This window comes from Mus pahari, chromosome 11, assembly GCF_900095145.1.
Source record: "Mus pahari chromosome 11, PAHARI_EIJ_v1.1, whole genome shotgun sequence".
In the NCBI taxonomy this organism is placed as follows: Eukaryota; Metazoa; Chordata; class Mammalia; order Rodentia; family Muridae; genus Mus; species Mus pahari.
The window spans coordinates 18,943,543-18,951,218 of NC_034600.1; the positions used below are offsets into that span (position 1 = coordinate 18,943,543).

General features: G+C 37.0%; 1 pseudogene; it reads left to right on the top strand.

Annotated features, from left to right (window-relative positions):
* The first annotated feature begins 2,520 nt into the window (after nucleotides 1–2,520).
* Nucleotides 2,521–3,485, top strand: LOC110329273 (annotated as a pseudogene).
* The last annotated feature ends 4,191 nt before the right edge of the window (nucleotides 3,486–7,676 follow it).

Sequence of the window (7,676 nt, forward strand, 5' to 3'; positions counted from 1 at the left end):
TGGTGTAATTCTGAAAGGTCTATCTTTATATGTTACTTGACCTTTTTCCCTTACCACCTTTAATATCCTTTCATTGTTTTGTACATTTGGTGTTTTGATTATTATGTGACAGGAGGAATTTCTTTTCTGGTTCAATCTATTTGGTGTTCTCCAGGCTTCTTGAATATTTATGGACTGCTATTTCTTTAGGTTAGGGAAGTTTTCTTCTCTAGTTTTGTTGAAGGTATTTACTAGTTCTTTGAATGGGGCATCTTTGCTCTCTTCTATACCTATTATCCTTAGGTCTATTCTATTCATTTTGTCTGGATATTTTGGATGTTTTCAGTTAGGAGATTTTTGCTTTTTGTAATTTGTTTGATTGTTGTCTCAATGTCTTCTATGGTATCTTCTATGCCTTAGATTTTTCTCTTGTGTTGATAATGGTCTCATCTGTGACTCCTGCTCTCTTTCTTAGGTTTTCCATCTCCAGTGCTGTGTTTCCTCCTGATTGCTTTATTGTTTCTATTTCCAGTTTTAGACCCTGAATGGTTTTGTCCAATTCCCTTTCCTGTTTGATTGTCTTTTCCTGTAATTATTTAAAATATTTATGTATTTCCTCTTTATATTTTCCTCTATCTTTTTACCTATGTTCTCCAGCATTTCCTTAAGGGAGCTATTTATACTCTTATTAAAGTTCTCTATCATCTTCATGAGATGGGATTTTAGAGCAGAATCTTGCTTTTCAGGTATCTTGGGGTATCCAGTGCTTGCTGTGTTAGAACTGGAATCTGCTGTTGCCAAGTAGCCTTGGCTTCTGTTGTTTATGTTCTTGCACTTGTCCCTTACCATATCATTTTTGCCTCTAGTTATCTTTAGTGTTAACTGGCTTTGCTATCTCTGTCTGGAGACCATCCCTCCTGTGAACATGGTTATGCTGGACCTTCTTAACTCATTCTGTCTCTGGATATGGGAAGGAGTCTGGAAAGCCTGATCGGGTTGGCCTGGTTGTGTCAGAACTCCTTGGAGTCAATCTGTTTCTGCATGTGTGTGATATTGGGGGGTAGGGCACAGTATGACAGGATTTGCTCCCTGACAAAGATGTGAGCTGGAAGGAACAGCACATGTTACCAGCTAGGGATGAGTTCTTGCTTCCTCTGGGATCTGTGTTTGTCTCAGTGAGGTCAGGTATTGGGCCAGTGTTGAAGCCTCCCCTGTGACCCCAGGTGTGTCACAACTACTGGAGGTCAAGCTGGGTGTGTGTAGGGTGGGGTGTGGGGGTCTGGAGCACAAAATAAACATCTGGATGCCACTGTAAATGGAAAGGCAATACTAATTTTTAATAGAAAAAAAAAGAATGGCAAGTTAAGAGGACCTGTTAATTTTCATTTGAAGTAAAATTTATTTATAATTTAACATTCTGTAGCTTGCGTTTTTAATTTAATTTCACACTATCAGTATTCAGTATTTTAAAAAGAAAAACATCTTTATGAAGGTATAACTGAAAGATTACAGTGATTGAACCTATCATGGTTAATGACTACAAATAAAAATAGAGATTATATTCATACTAGCCATATAATTTGCAACTTTGAACTTAAAAAAATTACACATAATTGTTGTAGAAAGTAAAAGAAATATTTTAAGTGTTAACTTTAAAATATTTGGAAGGTAACTCATGTCAACTATTTTAAATCATAGATTATCAACTTTAATGACAGTTTCAAATGGTATTCAGTGACAATTAAAACATACAAATGCTCCAATTGAATTTTCTCTGAAAGTTTCAAATTAAAGCTTATTACATAACACAATTTCTTTTCTTGACAATTTAGCAATTTTTAACTTTTCATTTCAGTTTTTTTAAAAACAGTTTAGAATTTATTATCTATTTGCTTTTTATTTTTAAAGAAATAGGTGCTTTTTATTAAAATCATCAACATTCTAAAAACAATTTGTGCTTTGAAAAAAAATTGGGAATAAAAACTAAACACAACCAAGCTTCAAACCCTTAAATCTTAACTTAAAAATAGAACCTTTATTGTTTAATATGATAAATGAAGAATAATTTTCCATATATATATATATATATATATATATATATATATATGTGTGTGTGTGTGTGTAAAAGTACATATATATGTGTATATATCTGTGTGTGCATATGTTTCATATATATTTTCCAGATATTAACCACATGACAATTAATTTTAATATATCTTAAGCTAAGATTTGCTTTTGATAGTATGATATATAATCTCTGTTACTAAGAATGTTTATGTTCAGTGAAAATCTATGTAGTCATCATTATTCAGTAATATGTTAAACTGGTTTGGAATGACAGTACTAATACTTTTGGAAAATATGAACAGCACATGTTGCTAGACTTTAAGATATATTTAAAAGGCATGGTTATATTTCCTTCCTCATACTTTTTACTCCTATTAGCAATTATCAAGGCTATAGAATAAGGCTCTCTGCTCCTCCCTGTTTCAGAGAAAGCTGCATTTTCCTGTGCAGTGCCAACCTTGTCCTGTAGATGCAATGGTGAAGGTTGGTATGAATAGATTTGGCCTTAGTGGGAGTCTGGTTACCAGGGCTGCATTCTGCTCTGCAATTGTCAAAGAGGAAATTGCTGCCATCAATGACCCCTTTATTGACCTCAACTACATGGTCTACATGTTCCAGTATGAATCTGCCCATGGTAAGCACAGCAGTATAATCAAGGCTGAGAATGGGAAGCTTGTCATTAATGGGAAGCCCATCACCATCTTCCAGGAGAGAGATCCTGCTGACATCAAATGGGGTGATGCTGGTGCTGAGTATTTTCTGTAGTCTACTGGTATCTTCATAATCAAAGATAAGGCTGGGGCCCACTTGAACAGTTAGGCCAAAAGTGTCATCATCTCTGCCCTTAATGCTGATGCCCCAATGTTTGTGATGGGTGTGAACCATGAGAAATATGCCAACTCACTCAAGATTGTCAGCAATGCATCCTGTACCACCAACTGTTTAAGACCCTTAGACAAGGTCATCCATGACAACTTTGGCATTGTGGAAGGGCTCATGGCCACAGTCCATGCCATCACTGCCACCCGGTGTAGCTACCCAGAACATCATCCCTGCATGCACTGGTGCTGTCAAAACTGTGAGAAAGGTCATTCCAAAGCTAAACCGGAAGCTCACTGGTATGGCCTTCCATGTTCCTACCCCCTATGTATCTGTTAATGGATCTAACATACCACCTCGAGAAACGTGTAAAGTATGATGACATCAAGAGGGTGGTGAAGCAGGCATTTGAGGGCCCACTAAAGGGTATCCTAGGTTACACTGAGGACCAGGTTGTCTCCTGCAACTTCAGCAGTAATTCCCACTCCTCATGCTTTAATGTTGGTGCTAGAATTGCTCTCAATGACAACTTTGTAAAGCTCATGTTCTGGTATGACAATGACTACAGCTACAGCAACAGAGTTGCGGACCTCATGACTTATGTAACCTCTAAGAAGTAAGAAACTCTGTACTACCCACCCCAGCAAGGAAACTGAGAGCAAGAGAGAAGCCACTGGTTACTGAGGAGTCCCTGTCCTGATTCGGCCTCCAACACTGAGCATCTCCCTCACAATTTCCATCTCAGACCCCCAAAACAGCAGGAGAGGCTTAGGGGGCCCTACCTATTCTCTTGAATACCATAAGTAATGTTCACTGCACAAAAAGAGGTTACAGAATGATGTGGTAAAATAGGAATAATATGCTTTTTACACTTGAATGCATTTGTGATTTAGGCTGATAAATTTAGTGGTTGAAACTTTTCAGTTTTAAAAGTTTGTTTTTCCACAATATACTTGGCCATTATGCCAATTGATTTTTTCCAAATAGAGCATATAACTTCACTAGAATGTGTATATGTATTGATTTTATTCACTGTTTTCATGACATGATGATTCTCAAACACTGGAGACCTTGTAAATAATTTAAGTTACCAGTTTGCATTTGATGAACTAGTTTCATAGTTGGTTAATCCTATTGATTATATATTGTTGGTTGGCATTTGCTTTGTTCTAAACAATCTGTCTTTGTAAAGTTACCAAGTTTTCAATAATTATTTATCTTGTTGTGACTTCCACATGTATACCTCATTACATAAAAAACCATTTGTTTATTTTAAGATCTGTCCAGTACAAGTATTCAATATTACTTAGAAAGGTATACTATATATTAGTGTGGTATTTAGGTAAGGAGATTTTTCAGAGGTTAAGGGAATTAGAGTATATGTACACTGTGCATGTTAAGGAACAGTAAAATGTATGTGTTTACTTCTAACAATTAAATGGGGGATTTTTTTCAAAAATGACTATTATTTTCATCTCAAATTGAGATAAGCTGAGGTTGACTAGAGAAGAATTCTTTTAAAGAATTTTAAAGAATTCAATTAAAGAAATTCTTATACAGGATAGGACTTTTCTTGATTCAAAGCTAGCATCACTTTAATATCAACTCTCCCCCCCCAAAAAAAAAAGATTATGCAAAATGACCAGGCAGGCTTTATCCCTCAAATGAAGGAAAGGTTTAACAGACACAAGATAATAAATACAATAAACTATATAACTGCATTTAAAGACAATGACTTTTAAAAGCAATGACAGTAAATCACATAATCATCTCAACAAATGCAGAAAAAATTCTTGAGAAAATTCGTTATCTCTTCATGATAAATATACAAAAGTATGTTTAAGTATGTACACCTAAATAGAGCTAACACAAACATAATAAAGATTGAATATGTGAAACCCATAGGATACATTATCCCAAATGGAGGAAAGATTGAAGCAATATCACTGAAGTCAGGAAAGAGACAGGGATTTCCACTGTACCCACTCATAAGAATACTGTGATCAAGATGCTAGTTGGACTAATAACGCATGAGAAGATAGTTAAGGGATACAAAGAGAGAAAAAAAAGAAAGCAAATCATTCCTATTTTCAGGTGACATGGTATTGTACATTACAGATTAAAACAAAACAAAACAAAACAAAACAAAACAGAACAGAACAGAAAATATACAGAAATAATAAACTCAGCAATGTGGCAGGATACAGGATAAAAATGTACAAATTTACTTTTCTATACATCATCAACAAAAATAGAGAGAAATAGATCATGGACATACTCCCATTCACAGTAACTTTAGGGACTGTGAAATATAGAGTAATAAACCTAAACAAAACAGTACAGGACATTTGTAAGCTTGGATTTTTCAAAACCTAATTTACATAGAGTTCTTGAACACTGCAACCTCCTTTCTAGCCCACCTACCAGAGGTATGGAAATAAAAAGGCTAATAGAAAAATGGGGTCATAGACCTGTTTAAAAGTAATACCTTGGGGTTATTTTACATGCTCTTGTCAGGATATCAGCAGTCCAGTTGCTGAGTAGCAAACACCAAACCCAAATTGGTAGCAGAGTCATGATCCAGCAGAAACTCTAAGGGTGTACCAAATCAGCACGAGTCAGAAGAGGTGGCCAAAATCAGCTGAAATACCAAAAGAAATTCTTTACTGAATTTCTCTCTATGAAGGGAAGACCAGTGAAGACCAGTGTGGGAACTAAAATGGGGTGTAGGGGAAAGAGGGGGAGAGGGAAGATAGCCCATGTCCGACCAGAGTTCTTCCTATGCTCTGGTCAAGCAGACTTGGGAAGGCAGACAGATGCTGCTTTCCACTCAGCCCCTGGGGTGAGCATTTCCACTGACCGCACTCAACCAGGGGTGGACAAGGGACAGCCCATCCCCCCATATCAGGGGCCCAGGGGCTACACCCTTGGCCCTGGAGTAATGGGAGAGAGGACAGAGGGAGAGAGGTTTGCACACAGTCCAGAGTCCTTACTCTGGGCCTTGACTAGAGCACAGGAAAGCCTTCCATCTGGAGATTAGAAACAGTTTGTTAGAGGAAAGCCTATCCCATACATAGTCCAAGTGCAGGGGCCTTGATGAACAGAGACACTCTATGGTTTTAGAGCTTTATTGTAGAATGGCAGGGAGAAGGGAGAGAAGGTGGAAAGAGAGAGAAAGAGACTGGCCATGGCCAAGAGGAGAGAATGGGAAAAGGAGAGAAAGAAGAAAGGCTAGAGTAAGAAAGAGAGAGTAAGAGGGAGTGAGAGGAGAGGATGAGGAAAGAGGAGAGGACAGAGAAAGAGAACTAGGTGGGCTGTTATCTTTACTGTTGCTAGGTAACTGGGAGGAGTCTAGCCTGAAGGTCAGAAGCTTAGGGTATTGTCTATGTGACTACTAGCAACACTTCTGTGGGGGCTGTGGGAATGGTAACTTCTACAGGAGCCTTGAGTCCAGGAGACAAGAGGGAACACCTACCATGCCATGTAAGTGAATTATCAGACCTCAGCTTGACTGACTGGAGACCAGACTGTGTGTATATCCCAATACCCCACAATGTGACACTGTCTGTGGGATTGTAATTTTATTCTTTCTCACATACCCTCTCAAATGTCTGTTTTCAGCAAAATATCACATTCCCTCTCACAAGAAAACTTCCAGAAAAACATTGAGTGACAAAACTGAGTTATTCTGACATATGCAAAGGCAGGTACTCACAGACAACTGTATAGGAAAGCTGTATAGGAAAGTGAAATCTTTGCAAGCAAATGAATATAACTAGAAAACATATTGTGTGAGTTAACCCAGACCAATATTGCATCTTCCCTCTCATCAGAAGCCAGTAATTCCTAAGGTTATATATAAGTATATATGCAGAGTAACTATATAAACCTGGAAAGTAAAGAGTAAATTGTTGGGGTAAGAGTTTTGAGAGGTAATAGAGAAGAGAATAACAGTTTACAAATGATCTATCTGATCAGGTAAATTGGGAATACGGTGAGTTCTTATTTGGAAGGTAAGACAGATAAATAAAGGAGCAAATAGGATAGTATATCATTAAAAATATCTACAAAGTCATAAGGTAGAATATTAACTATGCTTTTTTAAATACCTATGATAGATGTAATTCAATTTATATCTTTACATACATACTTCAAATGAAAGTTTCTCATTAAAATGTTACCTCCAAGAGCCTAGTACAACTTAACAAAACCCCTGAATAAGTCATGATACACCCTGTTTTGAGTTATTAGAAAAGGTATTTTAAAGACTTCCTTACAGGGTTTTGAAACTGCCAGTGGTTTTTCTCCCAAAGGTAGAAAGTAATATTCATTTTGGTGAAGAAAGTTTGGCTTTGAAAAGCAGAGTCCAGAGGTTCTTGACATGTAATTAATCTCAATACTTCCTCCTTGAAGAAAATCCTTGCCTGGTACCACAAGACACCAGTGAAGCCTCACAATGAAGGAAACAACCAAGAGTCCCACCTTGCTATGATATCTGGGAAGCACAACAAAGACTGAAATGCCATGATAAAACTAAGGGTATATGAGTGGCTTGCATACCTTTCTAATAAACAACTTTGCAATTAGATTTGAGGCCCAATTAACAAGAGGGGAAATCATTCCAGAAAATGGGAATATACACAGATATCCAGGACTAATAAATTCAGGGATCTTAGAGAAGAATCTTACATCCAGCACATTATTAAAGCATCATTATCCCTGATGAATTTCTTCCTTATACACAATGATAAAAGTAGGCCTCTTCTCTCATCAACATAAATTCACCTGGAAACACTTGGAGACCATTACAA